The sequence below is a fragment of the Bombus impatiens genome, unplaced genomic scaffold, assembly GCF_000188095.3.
Source record: "Bombus impatiens unplaced genomic scaffold, BIMP_2.2 scf_0155, whole genome shotgun sequence".
NCBI classification, from domain to species: Eukaryota; Metazoa; Arthropoda; class Insecta; order Hymenoptera; family Apidae; genus Bombus; species Bombus impatiens.
This window is the reverse complement of record NT_176574.1, coordinates 145193-165224: the sequence shown is the minus strand read 5'-3', so window position 1 is coordinate 165224 and position 20032 is coordinate 145193. Positions and strand designations below refer to the sequence as shown.

Genomic DNA, 20032 nt, shown 5'->3' with positions numbered 1-20032 from the left:
CGTTCGATTCTTCTGGTCCGATTAATTCCGGGTCTCCAAAATCAGCCATGAAAATATTCTGCTTCTGCAACGCAGTTCCACCCCGTCTCGCCCCCTCCCTCCCTGAGAAGGATGGATCGAAGTTAAAGTTTAGCAGCGTGATGAGCAATAAGAAAAAGTAATAATAACGTTTCCTCGACGTGTTGTTAGCGCAAGAAAGAAAAACGAATTGAGAAATAGAGGAGAAGTGTAGAGGAGAAGAAACGCAGAGAGGTTTGCAGGGAGGGGGGATGAACGTCGATTTTCTTTTGCGAAGAGTTGTCTCCGTCGTGGCGTCAGCGCGACGTCCAAAAATAGGGGCTGTATTAGGGCGTAAGCCTGTAGTGGCTCGTTTTCGCACGGCTCACCGGACCGCGAATGCATCGTCTTCGGCTGCTAGTAATTTTAGATCTGGAGGAGACGTCGCGACGCGGCCTGAAGGATTTCTCCTCTGTTCGTAGCGGCGAAGAACGGAACGATACTCGTCGAGATGTATCCGAACCGCTTTTCATCAACATTGCACAACGTGTTCATAACACTCAGCCTGGAGAACTCGCGGAGAATGAAAAGCAGGAGCATCGTTTCTCGAGAAGGGTTAATCGACATTCAGGAAAGCCGTAAACGTGTTGACTGCCGCGTGAATTTTATATATTTCGCTCTGACAGCAGCAATAAATTGAGATATACTACATTATAACTTATAAGGTTTAATTTTTCCAGACTAGTATATTGTATTTGCGCGCTGTTCTTTTTTTGACGACGTTATCTAAGTTAGCCATATCGTTGGCAATTTTTTAGTTCACGAAATTTATCTTATTTCGATCATTGATGTTTGTGATTATTTTAATCACTAAAAAAATGTAGCATCGTGGTTCACCGATGGCGACGAAACGACGCTCTTTAATCTTTCGTTTCATGATACTTCTGTATAGTAAGTTACCAATAAATAACGTTAGTGAATTGACGAGTTAGCAATAATCGTAAGTTATAGATATCGTTTCCACAATTTTGCAATTTTGTGTTAAATAATCGTGATAATCAAATGGCTTGTAATTTGTCAAATTTACTTGTAAAATCTCATTCGTTTCATTACCAAACTTATTAATGTTAATAGCCTTGATTTATCACCTGTAAAATTTCAGTAATGATGTTAGTTGATATGTGCAAGAGGATCCTGGACATTTCATATTTGAACAATTTTGAAAACTAAAATCAACAACGTTTCTTATAATGTTCTGTTTCTTTTTTCTAGGGGATAGAAGTTGAAGTAATTTTGCAACTTTATCTATAAAACAGATTCTTACTCGGAACAAATTTCTGTTTATTTAGTATCGCGAATATATTATATTTTATTATATTATTACATGATCTTTAACTTGACGCTATCTATATATACAGTAATTTTATTAAAATGTTGGAGTAAGCTGATCGATGACGCAAGTTTCCCAATTATGTAAAGTTGTAGTTGTATCGGTTAGTTTCTAACATGATAACATATTGACTGTACGTTCTTATAAGCACATTTGTTCGTGCTACTCATATGTCGAATGTAAAAGTTGCCTTAAGCAAGATTGATACGGTAACATTATCTACTTCGTTTACAAAGCACTCTATGTACTTTTGATATTTATGTACATTAGATAACACAAACATCTTACACATTAAAAGATTATATCTTTCTAAGAATATGTAAATTTTGTTTAGAATATTGCCAAGAAATACAAGACGACGAAAATCTGTATCGTCAAATAAGTACTCTAAATTATATTTTGAATATTATATACTGACCATTTTCATAACAGCAATTTATCAAATAATTATCTTCATAGTACTTATACTACATACTTATTCATGTAATTTCATAATATATCATTTTGCAATATATCATTTATATCCAATGTATTTTTTGAAACATACTGTTGCACTAGATAGATGTAACAATTTATAAAAACAAATATTGCATCTATATAAAGACTGCAAGCTGCGATCAATTTCTCTGAAGGAAATCAATCCATAAATTCATCGAATCAAATGTTTCCTTTGTTTTAAAAACTTCTCTCATTTCTAAGAACATTTAAACATCCGCAGATCTACAAAATGCAATCAAACTATGGATATCAGAGACGAGTTCGCGACACTATCAAATAAAACCGCGATTAATTGCTGCTATAACATCACATTGTAGAAGTGCTGGACGTTTGCCAACACCGTTATTGCTGCAAATAACTTTCTATAAATAATACTTGCGACAAGCGATCTCGCTAGCCAGCTTGCAATTCGAATATAAGTCTTTAACGGAGCTACCGATCGAGATTCGTTACTGCAATACGGATACTGAGATTTTAATCGAGAAAATTTGTATAATTTATGATCTTGATCGAAATCGACAAACGTATATTATTACCAACGTATAATAAAACTTTAAGAATATATCTACCAAGAGATTATGTATATATTTCCAATAAAAAAATGAAAAATATTTGCAGGAATCACACTAACATAGTAAATTGTAATAATTACATTGCCTTTTTTCTACAATTCTCTAACTTGAAACCTATTGAAAAAATGTAACACGAATTAGATAGAAATTCCTGGCGATCTACTCAAAATCTGAATTTACTTTGCAAAATTGTGCATGAAGTCGAATACAAAGACGCTAATAAAATGAACGTCAGAACCGATCAAAATAGAAAATGATCGAAGAATACGTCATATACGTATAAACAAGAGAAAAATTAATTCTATTATATCAAAAAAAAAAAAAAAAAAAAATTGACGAGATTATTGCTATAGTATTATACCATTATTTCATGTTAGATAACAAATGTTAATTCTGATAATTTCCTACTAATTTTTTAAATTTATTCAGGCTTTCATAAGCGTTCTAGTACGTATAACCGGAGTTGTAGCTGTACGTTCGTATCTAAAGCAAAATGGGGAATGCACGGGAAATTGCTCGTGACACTGTGAATTTATTCATTGCTGCAACTTTCCATAATAAGGTGGTGTCTAACAACGTATATGTGATTTATCGAACAATTAACATCATTTCGCAACGAAATACAGTGGAAATTCTTTTTTCTTTTTTTAACGGTAACAGGGAACTTTGAAGAATGGCAAAGCTTCACTGCTATTTTATTATCGGTTTGAGGTATACATTTCATTAGGTGCTCGCGACACGCTCCGTAAAGCCATAGTTCAAGGGAGTTTAATGGGCTCAATTTACTTATTTTGAGGAAGTATGTTGCACGGCTTGTTTACGAGGCGAAATTTCTTTAAAAAATGTCGCGTATAAAAGGCATTAAGGATTAATAGGATCTTTTGACACTTTTACTGCGTCGCGGTCTGTTGGCCATTTATGCATCGGTCTTCCTTTAATTTTTCACTGTTAGTATAAATCTTAGTCGTCCTGAATTTACGACGTGAACGATTATTAAGCTTCTAGATTGGAATCGACACCATGAAAGTTTCACGCCACCAATTTCTCATCTAAAATGCTTTCACTAATTTCTTTATTGTTATCGGTTGTATTGTATCCGATATAATAATTCGTTTTTTATTAGAGAAATTAACAAGATTTAATAAGAAAATTATTTCCAAATGTTTCATACAATTTCTTATCCTTTTTCTGTATCGAATTAAAATATTGATCGGATTTTCAATTCGTAAAATGAATATCGTTTGTTAATAACGAACTTTGGAGTTATAATAATACGATGACTTCATAATACGATACTACGGTAATTACAATAGGACACTGCGTTCATTTCATAATTTAGTGCAAGCGAAATGGATATTTTGTAAGAACTGGTAAACGATAATGTAAAAATTAATGAACTCGAAATACATATTGAGGTGGATTGAACGTGTAGATTGTTTGGTAAGAAACGAGTGGATGAATTTGTAATAGTCAGTTGTATTAAAATTCGTATCAATACAAGAGATAGTATACGCTAGTTATAATCATCGCTCGCTCAATTTTATTATGCCGATCGCACAAAGGATAACAATTAAACTGTCCTAGGGAGCACGTTCATACATTTATATCGAACGACGTTGCAACAAAAAGTTAAAAGCTAAAGTTCTTATGTAACTCCGGCTGAAGATTACAAATAACGACCATAACAATCTGTCCCGAGTTCGTTTGCCTCTAGACATTGTAAGCCAAAACAATCGTTAGGATTTAAAGACACAATAACGTGGGTCTCTCCCAGATTCCAATTTTTTGTTGACTTCTTCTACGTTTATGTGCTGCCGCAATATATAAGATATAAATAAAAATGAAAATGAGAAAAAAGGAAAATGAGAATAGTATACAAATTATTACCGAAAAGTTCGGGCACATGTGGCTTAATTATTTTGATATAGTTCTGACCATTTTTCTCATGTTCTTTTGTTTTTATAGGACGAAGTTTTGTACTATAACCATAGAGATGTATGATCATAATTTTTCAGTTTGTTGTAGCAACGTGTCTTCCATGACGATAACGTTAAAATATTTAGAAGCAAACGATTTATATATAAACATATTGCTTATGTTGTTTGAGCAGAGATGAAATAATATCGACGTATTGGAAAAATATTCTTATACTTGAAGAAAATAGGTAAGAACATTCTGTATTATATGTTAAAAGAAGATTATAGAGATATTTTTATTATATATTTCTAAAATACGACAAGAATACATAACGTTACGTTTGGCATAATTTTTTAATCCTTTGATAGTACAATAAAATGATACGAAATTCAGAATGAAAAATTTAGGAAATTATTATCCTTTTATCTTAAACATTTTGCTGCGTTTCCGATACGAAGTATTTATTTCTTACGTTATTTTGCGTATGAAATTGCAGATGATATGATAAGCCTGGAATGCAAAGGAGTTTCGTTCTTCCGCCAGACGTGGTTGCCAAATATTTGACTCAAAATATCATTCTACATAAATAATGTCAAATAAGAAGAAGGACAGAGTAAGTGTATTCACCATTATCCATCTGACTCAGTTTGTGTAATCAATGTTCAAAATAATACAATGCGATGAAATTAATTTTGTAGAATGAAGCTAGATTATACGTCTATATTTAATAAATGTTTGGAAGGATGTGATCAACGGATACATTACTGTAAAAAATTAATGGATATGAAGATTAAGTAATGTTAATTACGTCTCATAGTACTTACTAATAAGTTATAACGAAATCTGTCAATTAATTCTTACTGTATACGTGTAAGCACTTTTATATTAACGTCTAATTAATTTTTAGTCACAATCAGCCGGTCCAATCAAATGCAATTTAAAAACAATTTTATATTTAAGTTTCCCTTCATATCTCTGCTTTATATTATGTCTTACTTATTTCAAGTAATTTTGCAGTGATATTTAACATATATTTTAGTCACATCGAGCTACTATATTTTACTAAAAAGTATTCTAACAAACGACAAACAAATTAACATACCTTTCCTTTGCCTAAAGAACATAACAGATTTCTTTTTCTCAGACGCCATTCCTGTCACATGCGAGGCCATAGCGGTCCATCACCTAACCGCGAGCGCAAGAAAGACCGAATCACCTAGCATCTGCTCGCACTAGTTATTTTGTTGCTAAGAATGGCAGGCGAGAGGATCGGGAAGTTGGATCGTTCTGTTCGTCGAAACAAAAGGTTTCCTCGATCGGGTATAAGTTCCGAGGTAAACATAAATTTCACGCGTAGAAGCTCGAAGCTACGATATCCAAAGGGTTGAACGTGTCATCCTATCGAGTCCTCCTCGGATTCCCTGTTTAACGACACCGTGACAGCTGAAGGGGCGAGCAACTGTATGCGTATATACGTCTTTGTACGGCATCGCGATCCGTAAGAAGAAAAGAACACGAAGAAAAGCAGAAGAAGAAGAAGAAGAAGAAGAAGAAGAAGAAGAAGAAGAAGGAGACGATAGAGGCAGAACGAAGCTGAACGGGCAAGGGGAGACGGAGGAGAGCACGAGGAACGAGACAGAGGCCTGGGTAAGTTATCACTCGAGTCTGGACCAGGAATAGTCGCCATGTGGTGGCAGCCGTGGGACTGACTATTTTCGGGTAAAGACAAATTTGGCGCGATGCGCTACGAGGGAGCAAGCAAGCCTCGTGGTAGTCTCAAGTGTAAGCTTACATGTGCCGGGGGGTGTCGGCCACGACATGGAGAGGCCAATGGGATCTGTGCGGCCATTTTTAGAGGGCTCGTTGAAGCAACCGTGCCCAAAGCTTTGGCAGCATTCAGTCTGAAGCAGTCAACCAGTCAGGAGGATTCGCTAGAAGTTCTTGACTCGAGCTGCTCTAACACTCGCGACCAGAGAATATCCTCGACCTCTCGAAGGACTCGGTCTGTCTCGTAAGTCCAACATGGACGACGCTACCGGCCGGAACCGTTCCGATCCGCAATCGAATCGAACAGGAAGTGCGAGCAATCAGGTATCTCGCCGATCGGTGAAACGTATCGGTTTTCAGGGTCCAACCCCGTGAACGCGCGGATTTCGACCGTGTCGAAACCAGTGGATTACGTAATCGTCCGATTAGAAGATGAAACGCGTACCGTCACGGCGACAGGATCGTCCGGTCTTCGTCGTTGAGAAGTGGGTTTCCAATTTTCATCGATCGAACGATCGATCGGCTGGAACCAACAGAACAACGATTTTCTCGAACGATTTTTTCGTTCGAACCGGGCGATGCCGTTCCGTGCTTCCTTACTTCCCATAGTGAATGTGACGTATGGAATGTAAAGAAGTATGGAGCTGCGCCCAGGTGTATCATCGAACCGGAAACACGTCGTGGGACCCGGTGTTCTCCGCGAGACATGCTCAACAGCTGATCAAACAGTTGACCACATGTTTCTGCAGGCTGAAGACAGCAAGATTTTGTTACGCTCGATGAAATCATGGAAAACGACCGGTGCATTCTGATACGCTTTAGAAACGATTCTTGTTTCCATAGAAAATCAACGGAGAGCAGTCGAAAGTCTCGAGAGTGCGCGATGCAACGTTACGCGAAGTTTCCACGTTTGGCGCGGTCATCGTAATGGAAAAAGATATTAAACAGCTATAGTCCGGTACTGGTATCTAGATGCCAGAAATAGAGGCAGTTCCACGTATACCGTAACGTGACTCGAGCATCTTTCCAGGTCCATGTGGCCTCTCCCGTGTTTTCTATTTACGGTTCCGTCGTGACTACCATGTGGTCGCCAGCTTTATTTAAATCGGCAAAATATTTCAAGGCGTTCCCAGGGCCCGTTTGTCTCCCCCGCCGAGCCACGATTCATAAACTAGAGATTTTCTTCTTGCAGATGACGACGATGCACCGTTCGACCAGTAAAAACCGGGGAAAAAGTGCTCTGGTGTTCAGCTAATCCTTTTTTTGTCTCGATTCTGTGCATCGTGTACCGACAGTAAACATCACTTATAGCGTATGTAAGTATAGCACGTGAAACATTTCTAAACTTAACATTTCCTAGCTATAAAATCGTTGAATGTAATCTTTACATTTACATGACGAATAACAGAAGCAACAACACGATTTTCAAATAATCACTAAACAGTTAAATAAACACGTTTAAAGTGAAATATAGAATTTTATAGCTAGATCGTTATATAGAGATCTTGATGCCATTCTCAAGTATTCTTGAGTTTATGTAATACCTCGAAGCTGGATAAAAAAAAAACACGTTCGTTTATGAATATATTAAACTGTGGCTAATTTTATTACAGAGAGAAGAATGCACGGACAAGGAGGATGGAAGGGGTGAAAACGGTAGAAAGGGAAGGGAGAGCCTGGAAGGAGATGTTCGTCCGGTGGTGAAGTCAAAAATAGGACGCATGGTCACCAGCATATTTCCATAAATGAGTTCTCCGGTTACAGAGTCTATTTGCGTTCCGGGCCGGCGACCGAAGTTGCAGCCAATTACAATCGGTTCCAGGACGATTTACGAATTCTGCGACAGATCTAGGGATCTATTGTGCGCAGTAATCCACGAAGTTGTTGAAACAGGAGAGTAAAACGCGCGTTCTTCCATTCTTGCGGAGTATAATGATTGCGAAGATTGTGATTACGAAAGAGGGGGTTAGAGAACATGACGTCAGTGAGCTTCTGTGACGTAATCGGACTTCGATGTATATGTACTTAGGGATTTGTATTAAGTCATGAGTAATGCGATTTTCCTGAGAGCAGGCTTTTAAACGACGAAGCTAGCTATGATGCTTTTGATTGTGAGTTTTGTAAAAAGGGGATAGAAAAGTGATAAATAATTTTAGCAGATGGATGGCAATAGGTCATTAATTATTATTGATAGATAGTCGTTTATATACACGTTGAAAAAATTCTATTGTTTATTCTTACTTATATATATCTTATATATATCTTCTTTCTTATATATATTTACGTTAAATACATGTAATTAATAATTGATACGTTTAATATTTGTCTCAAAGAATTATGTCGTTGTATCGAACAATATGAATATTTTAGAAGACTTTAATTTTTAATGCGATAGGTTTGTATTTAGAAATGTTTTGTTATATAGGTGTCTTTTTGTATTATAAGAAATTAGCAAATCATCGAGTGTTTATATCTTCACGAGCAACAGTATTATTATAGTGATAATAAGTATCTATATTTTGTAAAGGAATAGAAAAACGTTTCATTTTAAAATAGTACACGAATATTTGTTAATTTTTTAATAATTAGTTCATAGGGACGCATTTAAGGATTTAACTGCTCTTCTCGCCTTTATGTTTCCTGCACATTCTTCAAATTTTTAAGTAACAGCTATAAAAGATATATTAGTAGTATTAGACGGCGAATATATCTGCAAAGGCGATTGTGCTTACCACAACTGTGAGATTATTTCTATCTATGTGATGAGATTATGAGTCGAAGAATTTTATTTATTTTAAGTGTATTTACCTGCAATAAGCCGGCGGCAGTAAACCGTCTATTAGTTTAGAAGAACCTTCTTCATTCGACATAAGCTAAGTGTACATTGACACGCAATTGTCCGCAGACACGTGTTCTATCTAATTGGCATTAACATTTCTGATGAAAGTGTCTGCGAGCAAATGTGTCTGTCAGTGTGTGTAGTCTTGTCTTTGTGATTCAAAAATGGAAGAATTTGAACATAAAGAGTTTATCAAACAAAAATTAGTTTTACTCGGTTTGTCAACTTATCGCTTTCGTTATTCATAACGATCATGTTTATCATTTTCGTAATAACGAAAGTGTCGTATGATTATCATAGACCGATGGCGTCTCATAATATATAATTTGACTTTTCTGTGCAAACTTTACTTTTTAAGATGTTGAAGCTCAGATGTCTCAGTCTTACTGTATTCCGTTGTATCTGCCAACCATCCGTGGGCATCACAACGCGAGCCTCTGTAACGATCGCTAGTCAATTTTGTCAGCTGCTTGTACACGTCTCGTCAACAACGTGACGAAACTAATGCCAGGAACACCGAAAATGGGACGATAGACGAGGAATAAAAGTGCGCTAAACGCTCGATTTATGAGGTTGAGACAGCACCGCTGCTATGAATGTTCACCCTAATAAATAACTGACAGTCTACGGAGCAGAAACCATGGGGTTGGAGGTGGATGTGATCCCAGCTATGCGTGGAAGCCTCGACTATTCAGGATGCAGGCACGGCCGGATTTGCATTGCCGTCATTGTCGCGATTTGAATCGGTCGCTCGCTTGCTCGCTTGTTCGCTCGCGCAAGCGCCCAGATCCTGTCGCGGCTTGCTTCCATTGTGGCAAATAATTCTGCGGTGCCATGGGATTAACGATTGCCTTGAATGGGAAACGGACTGTAGCGGCCAAGGAACTGTGCTTGGGCTTTCGGCTATTCTATCGTCGCGTAAAATAGCACGGGCTTTGCGGAAAGAGGTGTTCGACGAAGCTTCGTAATTCGAATCGAAATATCGAAATTTCTGCTGAAGATACACCGTGTCGTTCGTAAATATCTACACGCTTTATATTCGATTTATATCAATGATACACGAATATCGATAAGGTATATAAATTAATGGCAAGCAAATGGTCAGAAGCAATTCTTACTGTTTCCTTGCGGAGTCAACAGATAGGATGCATCCTATGAAATATTAATTTTTTATTTCGTATCTTATCAATGATATATTAAAATTAAATACACGACAGTCGTCGAAGTGTTGTAGTATTTTAAACACCATTGCTAGAATTATTCAGCTTCTATCAATCTAAAAAAACGCTCTCTACTTTATTTATACGTTGATGGCTGACAAACGAGTTGACGATAAACATAGCTGCTTGGATGATAAATATAATGTTTGACATTTTGTAACCGCTATAAATCTTGTCGAAAAGTTTACGATGGATTAATCATAAAGCGAGATTAAAATGAAAAAATCAACAAAAGTGTATTTTTCCCTCCGTGATCTTCGTATAGGTACTTTTTCTTTCTTCTCGCTCGATTTCAATCCGTTTATCTTTCGTTTCTCGTCACGGAAGAAGAGAAAATTCATTTCCGCCAGCCAGTCGACAGCAAATTCCATAGCAAGTAATAACTCAATTATTGACTCGTGACTTTAAACGATTAGCGTTTGGTCGCGGAACACGTGCGTCGAATTCCGCAGCCCGAATACGCGTGCCGTTCGATTTCGCAGACAATTCGTTGGCTGGAAAGGGAGAGAACCAAGGGTGAAAAGGGAGACGAAACACGGAGGACCAGGTGAGCAGAGGCCATAACGAGCCGGCATTAAATTTGTCCACGGAAAATAGCTCTGTCCACACAGTGGCGGTAATGTTCTTGATTAAGCCGAATGAATTATACTGATATTATTCCCGTAAAATAATAATATTAGTTCTCGTATTATTGGCTAATGTTGGCATTTGCATTAATGGCCGTTTTCCTAATTGACGGGTCGCCACGTTTTGTCTATTTGTTGTACGCGTTACAGCCGGTACCGATTATGTTACTAAGCGTCAGTGTGGAATGAGCATTATTCTGCTTTTTCAAAAGGAACGCGGAGATCAATCTATACGATGATCTTGTAAACCTGAGTATTTCAATGAAATCCAATCGGCTTTGTATATCTAGAAAATTAGAAAAAAGAAAAATAAACAAATAAATAAAGAAAGAACGATCGTGTAATAAGTTTTCGATCGAAGATTTTATTCAGCAGTGACTTGGTTGTTTTGAGAAAGATCTTTTTCACTGACCACCTAATACAAACCAAATTAATATAACAATGTAGGCTACGACTTATTCAAATTTGAAAACAAGTAGATTAAATATAAATTTCTGTAACACTGTAATATATCCTCTTACTTCCTTTTTCTTAATAAACGTGAAAATTGTTACACCTTAACAATGCGCGTCTTAATGTGTCATCAAAATTTATACAGCTAACTTTTACTATAATATTTGATATCTAAGGAATGTACGTAGATCGCATGTAGTCATCAGAAAATATCGCTAAATAATACGAAATTTAATATACCTGGATGTTATACTGTCTACAGCCACTATCGTACTAACGTTAACGTACTAAATGTACCGAATCAACCTCCGCTACTTTTTTTGCAAAAAGAAATATGTACCCCGAACACACACACACACGCACACATACATAAATGTTGAAACGAAAGGAACGTAATAAAAGGGGAAGACACTTAACGTGAAATGTGCTGTAGAAATTCGATCATTTCGGGCGGATAGATGCATTGGCGTAGGTGAATCGGTAGTCAAAGGCCTCCGTAGAGGGTTGTTGGCCATGCGACGCCAATAGAAGGTACCGGGGGTCAAATGACAGGCGAGCGCATCTATTGGCTACTCGGTACGATCGTCACGTTCGGTACGACAATTTATGACGATTGGAATAGCGGCCAGTTCAACCGTTACACGTTCGTGCAACGGTGCCGGACTACTAAAGTCTCGAACGAGACACCTTACCAAACTGGTTCAATTAGCAGAACAGCGTGAAAAAGGATTCACCGTCGTATCAGTCTGTAACGAACTTCCTGATAGGAATAATCCACCTGTACTCCACCTTCGTCCCTGTAAAGCTCGATTTTCTAGTCGATGGAACGACGTCATTCCTCCTCGCTTTTATCTCGGTTCCCTGAACAGAATTTAGCCGAATAGTTTCTATGTGAGCGCGTTCGTGAGGGATACTAACGCGAAAGACGAGGACAGCAAGGATCGAAGGACCAACCGTGGCAATCGTGATGTATGGCTTTCGTTATTGGTGTTACACGGAGGTGTTTGATGATTGTCAATGGCCGCGTTGGGTTTAAATCGCCCTGTATCGCTGATTTTGATCTACTACTTTTCGTTGCTCTGGGATTACGTTAAAAGATGAATAATTACTATAGTTGGAGACGTTTTCAGACGTGGAAATGCTTTGAAGAACTTAACTGTTACGGCGAAATGGAAATTTTTTTTTTTTTATTTATTTGTTAAAATTACAATCAATTCTCGCGTTGAGAATAAAATGGAAATTAACATTAACTCTTCGATGGTATTCCAAATCAATAGAAAGTTAAGATGTAAAAAAAGTGACGAATAAACCAAGTCGTAAATAAATAGTAGATAAATAAAACGTTTCTAAATATGAAACAAATAATTTGTATCTACCTACCTCTTTAAGTTTCATTATTTCGTCATATATCATTTGCATAATAAGCTACGATTTATTTGTTGTAACACAATGATCGGTTTATTGAAAATCTGAAAATCCTTCTCAAGTATTTTATATTTATATCATAATGTCTTATATCGTAAAAAAGCTTTATTGTTTTTAATTAACTTAATTACTCAGTACTGTTATGTTTGATTAAGAATTTATTTTCACGTGTAATAGATTAAAGTATCGAATTGAAACGAAAATATCGAAACGCAAAATTCTAAAAAACTTAGAATATAAGTTTCCGTATACAAACCGTTTGTTATTCCTCGATAACTATGGTTCTCGTAACGGATTTAAACACAGCTTTTAAACTACATAATTAACGTGGTGCTATGCACGATACCGATAGATATTGCGGAATGATTCTTCGCCCTTGTGATTTTCGGGGCGCGCCGCAAATCGCGTATTCGCTGATAATGAATTTGCTGGCTAATAAATTCGAGCTATCAACGCATCTGGATTAACGTTTCAGCCCGTCACGTTAATATAGTGCACACCCTGAGTGCTCATCAACGTTAGTGGTGTATTTGCAAATGTTATGCACACGTCCAGAAGCCAAGCAATGTACACGGCCAGAGCACTGACATAATAAAGATTTATTTACTCCGGTAACCTATACGCGTTGACCGTGCTTCTATTCCCACCTGGATCTATAGATCTAATGGACAAATACGGGACTTAATTTATCTTCGTTCACGACGCGAAATTCATGCTTAGATTTACATATATACGAGATATTTTGTAAAAATTCCGCTAGACCTTCGTTCTTCTTCAGAGGATTAAAGTTGATTAGATTTTGATGCTAAAAAATAGTTCACAAGGTACAAGTTCTTCTATTTCTTACTCTTCTCCAGACGTAACAATGTTATTACCTTTACTTAACGCCAATATAATTTATTTCTTACAAAACATCGTGAATCTATCGTCTATTCTCAGAGTATCTGTATATCTTCGAATTCGTCAAATTGTTCTCTTCTTCAACTACATAAAATACTTTGTATCCATCAAACGACGTAGAAATGAACAAAAACAGGCCTATCTGCCTATTTCTCTCGTATAGTCTTCATTTTAATTTCGTTCCTATCCGACGCAAGCCAATTAAAGTAATTAGGAAAATTCACGAGAGAGCACAATTTCATAACGACATCAGAGACTTAAGCCGAGAGGAAAAGATCTGTGACTAGTTGAACAGAATCCAACCGTATCTCTCGTTGCTTCGAGCTCGCTTTGCAAACATCTTATCGGGCGATAAACCAGACTTGTTACTGAGTGCAAGCGGTATTGAAGTTGAAGCAACTCGCGCGATCCAACATCCAGAAGCAAGTAGTTACGTAAGTGGAGCATGTCGATATCGAAATTCTGTTAACTACATCACTGGTGGCTGCAGCCACAGCGATGAACGGCCGGTGTCCGCAGCCATAGCGACGAACGGCGAGCATTGACAAGGCAGGAACGTTGGCAATTAATGGGAGGTGGGACTTAATTAGTACAATCTCCATGGTGTGTTCCATTCCCGGCGTATCGAGTCCCATGTCTACGATCACCTCTGTCTCTCCCTATCTCCTCCCTCTGCCTCTCTCTCTCCCTCTCTCATTCTGCCCCTAAATACCGAGCGTTCCAGCGCGTTCCTCAGAAGAAGGTAATATCCTGCTGGAAGCCCCAGCTACGACTTCTTGCAGGACAACGTTGCTGAAATACCGATTTCAGATACGTCTACAGACACAAGAGCCGAGGGAAAGGTATTGGTACAGCGAGAAATTGTACTCTGAAAGGAAATTACGTCGAATGGTTGTTCAAAGAACATTTTTTGTAGACACTTGTAAAGAGTGGAGCAGAGGCTTGTGAATATCGAATTAGGGTTCATTGGGAAGAGTGAATATACACGAAAGTGCTTGAATACTTGTTATGGAATAATTATTAATTAATAATTATTAGGGTTTCAATGTATTTGAACACTCGCAATGGAAATATCAAATGAAAATTAGAAGAGTATCGATCCTTTGATGAATTTGAACTGCGTCAGATGACAAGTTATCATTCATGAACGTTTTATTTAGATGTCTATCCCAACAGTACAAAACGCTATATCGGGTGTATCAATTAGACTCTTCAGGCGTTCTTTAAATTACCAAAACCACCTCGTACATACTCAAAGGTGATCATTCGTTAGACATGATCGACAAATAAACTCATTCTACTTTTTCTTGCTACTGATTCACGTAATCTTTATATCATCTGCAACGACACAACCCACGATAAAAATGAACTTAAGCCAGAATACTTAAAATCGCTATTGTAAAAGTCCAAGCAACAATTTACAACAAGTTACAAATGTAGCGTACCTGTAGCTCTTTCAAAGCTCCGTGACAACCCTGCGTACATATCTAGAACCTAATATTAAATTATTCGTTTCTTATTTCTTATGGATACGTCATCATTTATTGTTAACAGCGATCACGGAATTCTCTTCTTCTATCGTAAGGTTATACGGATCGTCTTGCTCGTCTTCAATATTTTGTCTAGGTAAGGTTCAATATTTTGTCATCTAAAGTAGATGATATTTTCTCATACTTTCGTTATTATACCAAAGACTAATAGTATCTCATAATATACAACTTTCGTTATTCTATGCAAAGTTCAATATCGAATTTTAACACGTTGAACTTTCAGTGGATCAAATAACCGTATCTTACCACACGCGTAAAGTATGCGGAATAAAACGGTCGCTGGAAATGTAATATAATGGAAATGATAAATGCAGTAAAATGTAAAGAAATGAATTCAGATACACTCTTTATTTTTCTTCGAACGCTCGTAACGCAAACAGCTATGAATGCGGAGAACGAAGTTTGTTGGCGGCTTAATTAATCAAAAATAGGTAGATCCGAGTTTAGGAAATCTTTTAGCAAGCGAACTTGCAAGTATTCCCCAAGTCATCGAGATACTTTAAAACATTAAAGTGGCTTGGCCTATCCTGTTTTTAATTAACTTTGCATAGAATTCGAAGGAAGCTGCGCTCAGCCGCTGGTTCTTGGTCGAAGGCGAGCGATATTGAATCCGCGGATAACTTTTCATGGAGTTAGACTTCGCCTATCCTGGCACGTCGTTAAGGGAGCCCCAAAGGGAGGAAGAAGGGAGAAGTACGATTTTATTGAACTACCAGCTTCGACGCCAGGGAAAAAGGGGTGTACGTGTTTACATTACCAAGTAACCGCGGGTGCATCCGCTTTTCATACTCTTCTTTCGTTACCATTTAAATGTTACATCCCCTTTATCGTTACTCGTAATTGCTCATCGATAATGCCCTGTTACCAGTAATGTCGATCATTCGTTTGTCTTATTTCATGTAATTATATTTTATGGTAGCTGTCTGTGAAGCTAGTTTTAGTTTTGTTTTATGTCTACAAACTATGTAAAACCAAGTGGAATTTCTAGGCCATTAGGCTGAAATAAATAAATACGATACGGTATAATTATATAAATTATATTACATAAATTACACATAAATATTATACGTGTTTTATCATATGTGATAGAATATTTAATCGACTTTTAACGTTTCCTATAATACAGGTCAATTCTTCACCCACTTGCGCCCAACTTTCAGCTTTAAAACGGTGGTCGTCGTTCGTGTAATCGAATAGTGTTCGGAAAGTTTTTAATGGTTCTCGTAATTATTTGATCAAAATCACGATAACACTCGATTCGATTTCTGACATTCTGAATCACTAGTTACAACTTCGTCACGAATTTAAAAAAAAAAACCATTCTGAAAGTTCTTTTGTTTTAATGGCTTTTCTGGTTTTTTTGTTCTATTCTTTTTTTAGTAGTTGAATATAAAATTACAATTTTGATGTTTTAATTTCGGATTTAACTTTTTTCACTGAGTTTTGAATAAAAAACATTTTCAAATAGAATCTGATTAATGGTGAAACGAAGAGTACTTACATTTACCGATACATATTTATAACACGTAACACTTACTTTTGAATGAAATCCCACATTGTGGAACGAGTTCATCTTTTTCTAAATCTTTTTATTGGATTTCTAACTCTGAGGAAACTCATTATATTTTTAATTACGTTATATTATACACTTTTTTTTTGTAAGTCAGTACCTTTGATATTTTATTTTATTAATTGTAACGTCTATAGTATTGCAATTATATTGCATGTAGTAATTGTAATTATATTAATTTGATATATAAGTATGTCACCATACTTGATTTATCGTACAACGAAAAAGATATTTTTATAAATGATATATTAAATAATATAACTGCTAATATTGAAATATTAAAATAAAATGTTTTTTCAAACATTGATCAAAAACTGCAATCGTCGTTCAATCTTTTGATTGCTATGTTACTCTCCTTTCTACGTTGTTACGACGAGAGCAATTCGTTTGGAGCAATAACGATCAATCTAAAGATATTTTTAACAATAAATTGCAGTGCACTTATCAAACACGACAAATTTGTCGGGATGATGAAATTGCAGAGTCCTTTGATACAATTATTAACTGCGCTGAAAACGTAAAGTGTTTTAAAAGCTATAAATGCACCTTTTTCGTTTCCATCTAACTTTATAACATTTTCACGAAGCTCTAAACAAATAATTTAACATATTAACAATTATATATCTCTCCATTCTCTAACAGTGTAAAAAGCAAAATTATTTTACTGAATTAAAGTTATTGACAAAGATAGATGAGACATTGTAGAAGATTACTGAGCTGTCGTGTTCGATGCCGACAGCAATTCAACGTTACATTAATTTTAAGTAGATGCTGATAATTCTTCTTATTTTATGCTTGAGTAAAATAATTTTCCTAACATAATTTTCGTAACAGCAATTTACTATGAAGCTTCTTCACTTCTCAGTACTTAATATTTTTCTGCAATATTTTAATTGTTATAAAATGCTTAAAATTTTTTATTTACGAATTCAATGACTAAAATCATTTGATACGACAAATCCCAGATTCTTTAATATCACAGTATTATCGTAGCTTCGATACTTTGAAATATGATAAAATCGTGAAAATAATCGAATTAATTGGGAGATACCTTTATCCCCTTTAATTCCTTTGGTTTAAATAACAAATCCCGAGTATGCTGTTCCGAGTGAAACAACTTCTCACTGCGAAAATTTTAAACGTATCTACTTCTGAAAAATTCCAGAATCTCATTATATCAAAATTCACGACAGATGGAGATTTATAAATCCTCTATGTTCCAAGGTTCCAAACAAAATGATCACCCTACAATTCTTAATAAGTCTCTTACGATTCTTGGAATTTGTCTCAGTTTGTTTCTTGCGTATTAATTTTTATGAGTCTGCAGGTTTAATTTATTTTGCAAATACGTTTACGAACTGTGCGGAAGCCTTAACGCTCTTCTAAATCTCACCCTTAAAAAGAAGTCAAAATAACCTCTGTCGGGAACAAAGAACAGCGCGTGTTTCCACACCCGAGACTTTCGACAAAAAAGGAAAAAGGCTAGAGAGAGAGAGAGAGAGAGAGAGAGAGAGAGAGAGAGAGAGAGAGAGAGAGAGAGAGAGAGAGAGAGAGAGAGAGAGAGAGAGAGAGAGAGAGAGAGAGAGAGAGAGAGAGAGAGAGAGAGAGAGAGAGAGAGAGAGAGAGAGAGAGAGAGAGAGAGAGAGAGAGAGAGAGAGAGAGAGAGAGAGAGAGAGAGAGAGAGAGAGAGAGAGAGAGAGAGAGAGAGAGAGAGAGAGAGAGAGAGAGAGAGAGAGAGAGAGAGAGAGAGAGAGAGAGAGAGAGAGAGAGAGAGAGAGAGAGAGAGAGAGAGAGAGAGAGAGAGAGAGAGAGAGAGAGAGAGAGAGAGAGAGAGAGAGAGAGAGAGAGAGAGAGAGAGAGAGAGAGAGAGAGAGAGAGAGAGAGAGAGAGAGAGAGAGAGAGAGAGAGAGAGAGAGAGAGAGAGAGAGAGAGAGAGAGAGAGAGAGAGAGAGAGAGAGAGAGAGAAAGAGGCACATACAGAGTGAAACAACGCTGGAGACAAAACAGACAGCCACCCATGGAACGGCAAATTGTCCAGGGTGGCGTGGCAGAGGCTCATAAATAATACAGCGGTTTCGCTTTCAACAAGAACATCGTCGGAAAGCAGCAATCTCTAGGACTGAAATTTTCTCGCGGACATTCCGCATGCAGCGTCAACACGGATAATGTGGCGAATGGTGCGACGCCAGGCTCCTTCTGTCTTTCGTCGACGAAGAATCGCAACCCGCTTACGACGACAAAGTGTCCTTGGAACGGGGTGAGAACGAGAAGTCCGGAACGAAAAGGTATCGCCAACCTTGGGAAACAAGAGTACAAAGGAGAAGAAAGAAGCAAACGAGGAGGATGGGACAGGTGGCGGTCGCCCAACTCGAAGGAACTTGAAAAGCTGACGTTTCGCTTACGTGCGGGAACTGGCAAATGGGGGTATATCCCATGCGACCGGATGAATTTGTCAAGTGGGCATCGAGGGCCTCATTGAAAACGATGAAAATCGGATGCACGTGAACACAGGATTTTCTGTAAGACGCGAGCGTTTGACGTATTCATCGGAATTTAGAATTAACAGCGATACAATGGAGCAACATCCAGCCGTAATTATCTAGAATAGAGTACCTTAAGATACGGATCAAAATTCAATTTAATTCAAACTTGGCTCAAACTAATCCAAACCTTAAACCAAATCGCAAACATTAGAAATACGATATAGTAGCTGTCGATGGAAGAAGATGAGTGTTCATGAGGTTCAAAGAGTATTATTTTCGTAGGACTATACTTGTTCTATGAAAGAAAAAATATTGTATAGTAATATAGTCGAAAATTGATTACTTGGAAAGATAGTTATATGGGGTTGTGTTTTAAAGGGCGATTATGACGTATAGGGAACGTCTTGTACTTCCATGGGAGAGAAACTACTGCTATTACCAGTTCAGAAGATATTTGAACTTTAATTTTGCAAAACTTACTGTAGGAAAGGCGAGAGAAAGAAAAAGACAAGAGTAATGCGTTACATTTTTCTCTGTCTTCTATCCGATACCTTCAGAAGGTATTTTAACTTTAATCTTGTAGAACGTACTGTATAAAAGACGAGGAGAAACAGAAACATAAGAGTAGTGCGTCACATCTTTTCTTATCTTCCATTGGTACATTCTGCAAAATTAAAGTTAAAATACCGTTTAAACCGTTCAATTTTCCACTATTTTACCTTAATACTCTTCTACGTAGCATGACGAGAGGATTCGACGTATGAAAAGCATTGTTCAATTAAAAATACAACACGTACATCCTGTGCAATGAACATGCAACATTTG

At 37.0% G+C, this 20032-nt stretch overlaps 1 protein-coding gene and 2 long non-coding RNA genes across 5 annotated transcripts in view; 2 read left to right on the top strand and 1 right to left on the bottom strand.

Moving 5' to 3' along the window:
• Positions 1–20032, bottom strand: part of LOC100749631 (E3 ubiquitin-protein ligase MIB1-like) — a 160707-nt gene that overhangs the window by 30438 nt on the left and 110237 nt on the right. Inside the window, exon 1 of one of the 2 annotated variants that reach the window (XM_024365899.2) lies at positions 5477–6012. The exons of the other annotated variant lie outside the window; for it this stretch is intronic. The gene's annotated coding sequence lies outside the window, so the exon portion shown is untranslated. Of the gene's footprint in view, positions 1–5476; positions 6013–20032 lie in introns of those variants that run through there. 2 annotated transcript variants of the gene reach the window in all.
• LOC112212394 lies at positions 4214–4975 on the top strand. Its single transcript, XR_004461212.1, has 2 exons — positions 4214–4621; positions 4871–4975. It is a non-coding gene; the product is annotated as an uncharacterized LOC112212394 (long non-coding RNA).
• On the top strand, positions 6694–8699 carry LOC117151114. 2 transcript variants are annotated; one of them, XR_004461210.1, is made up of 3 exons: positions 6694–6705; positions 6964–7457; positions 7755–8699. It is a non-coding gene; the product is annotated as an uncharacterized LOC117151114 (long non-coding RNA). The 2 variants fall into 2 exon arrangements; XR_004461209.1 differs by lacking the exon at positions 6694–6705 and having other exon boundaries at positions 6732–7457.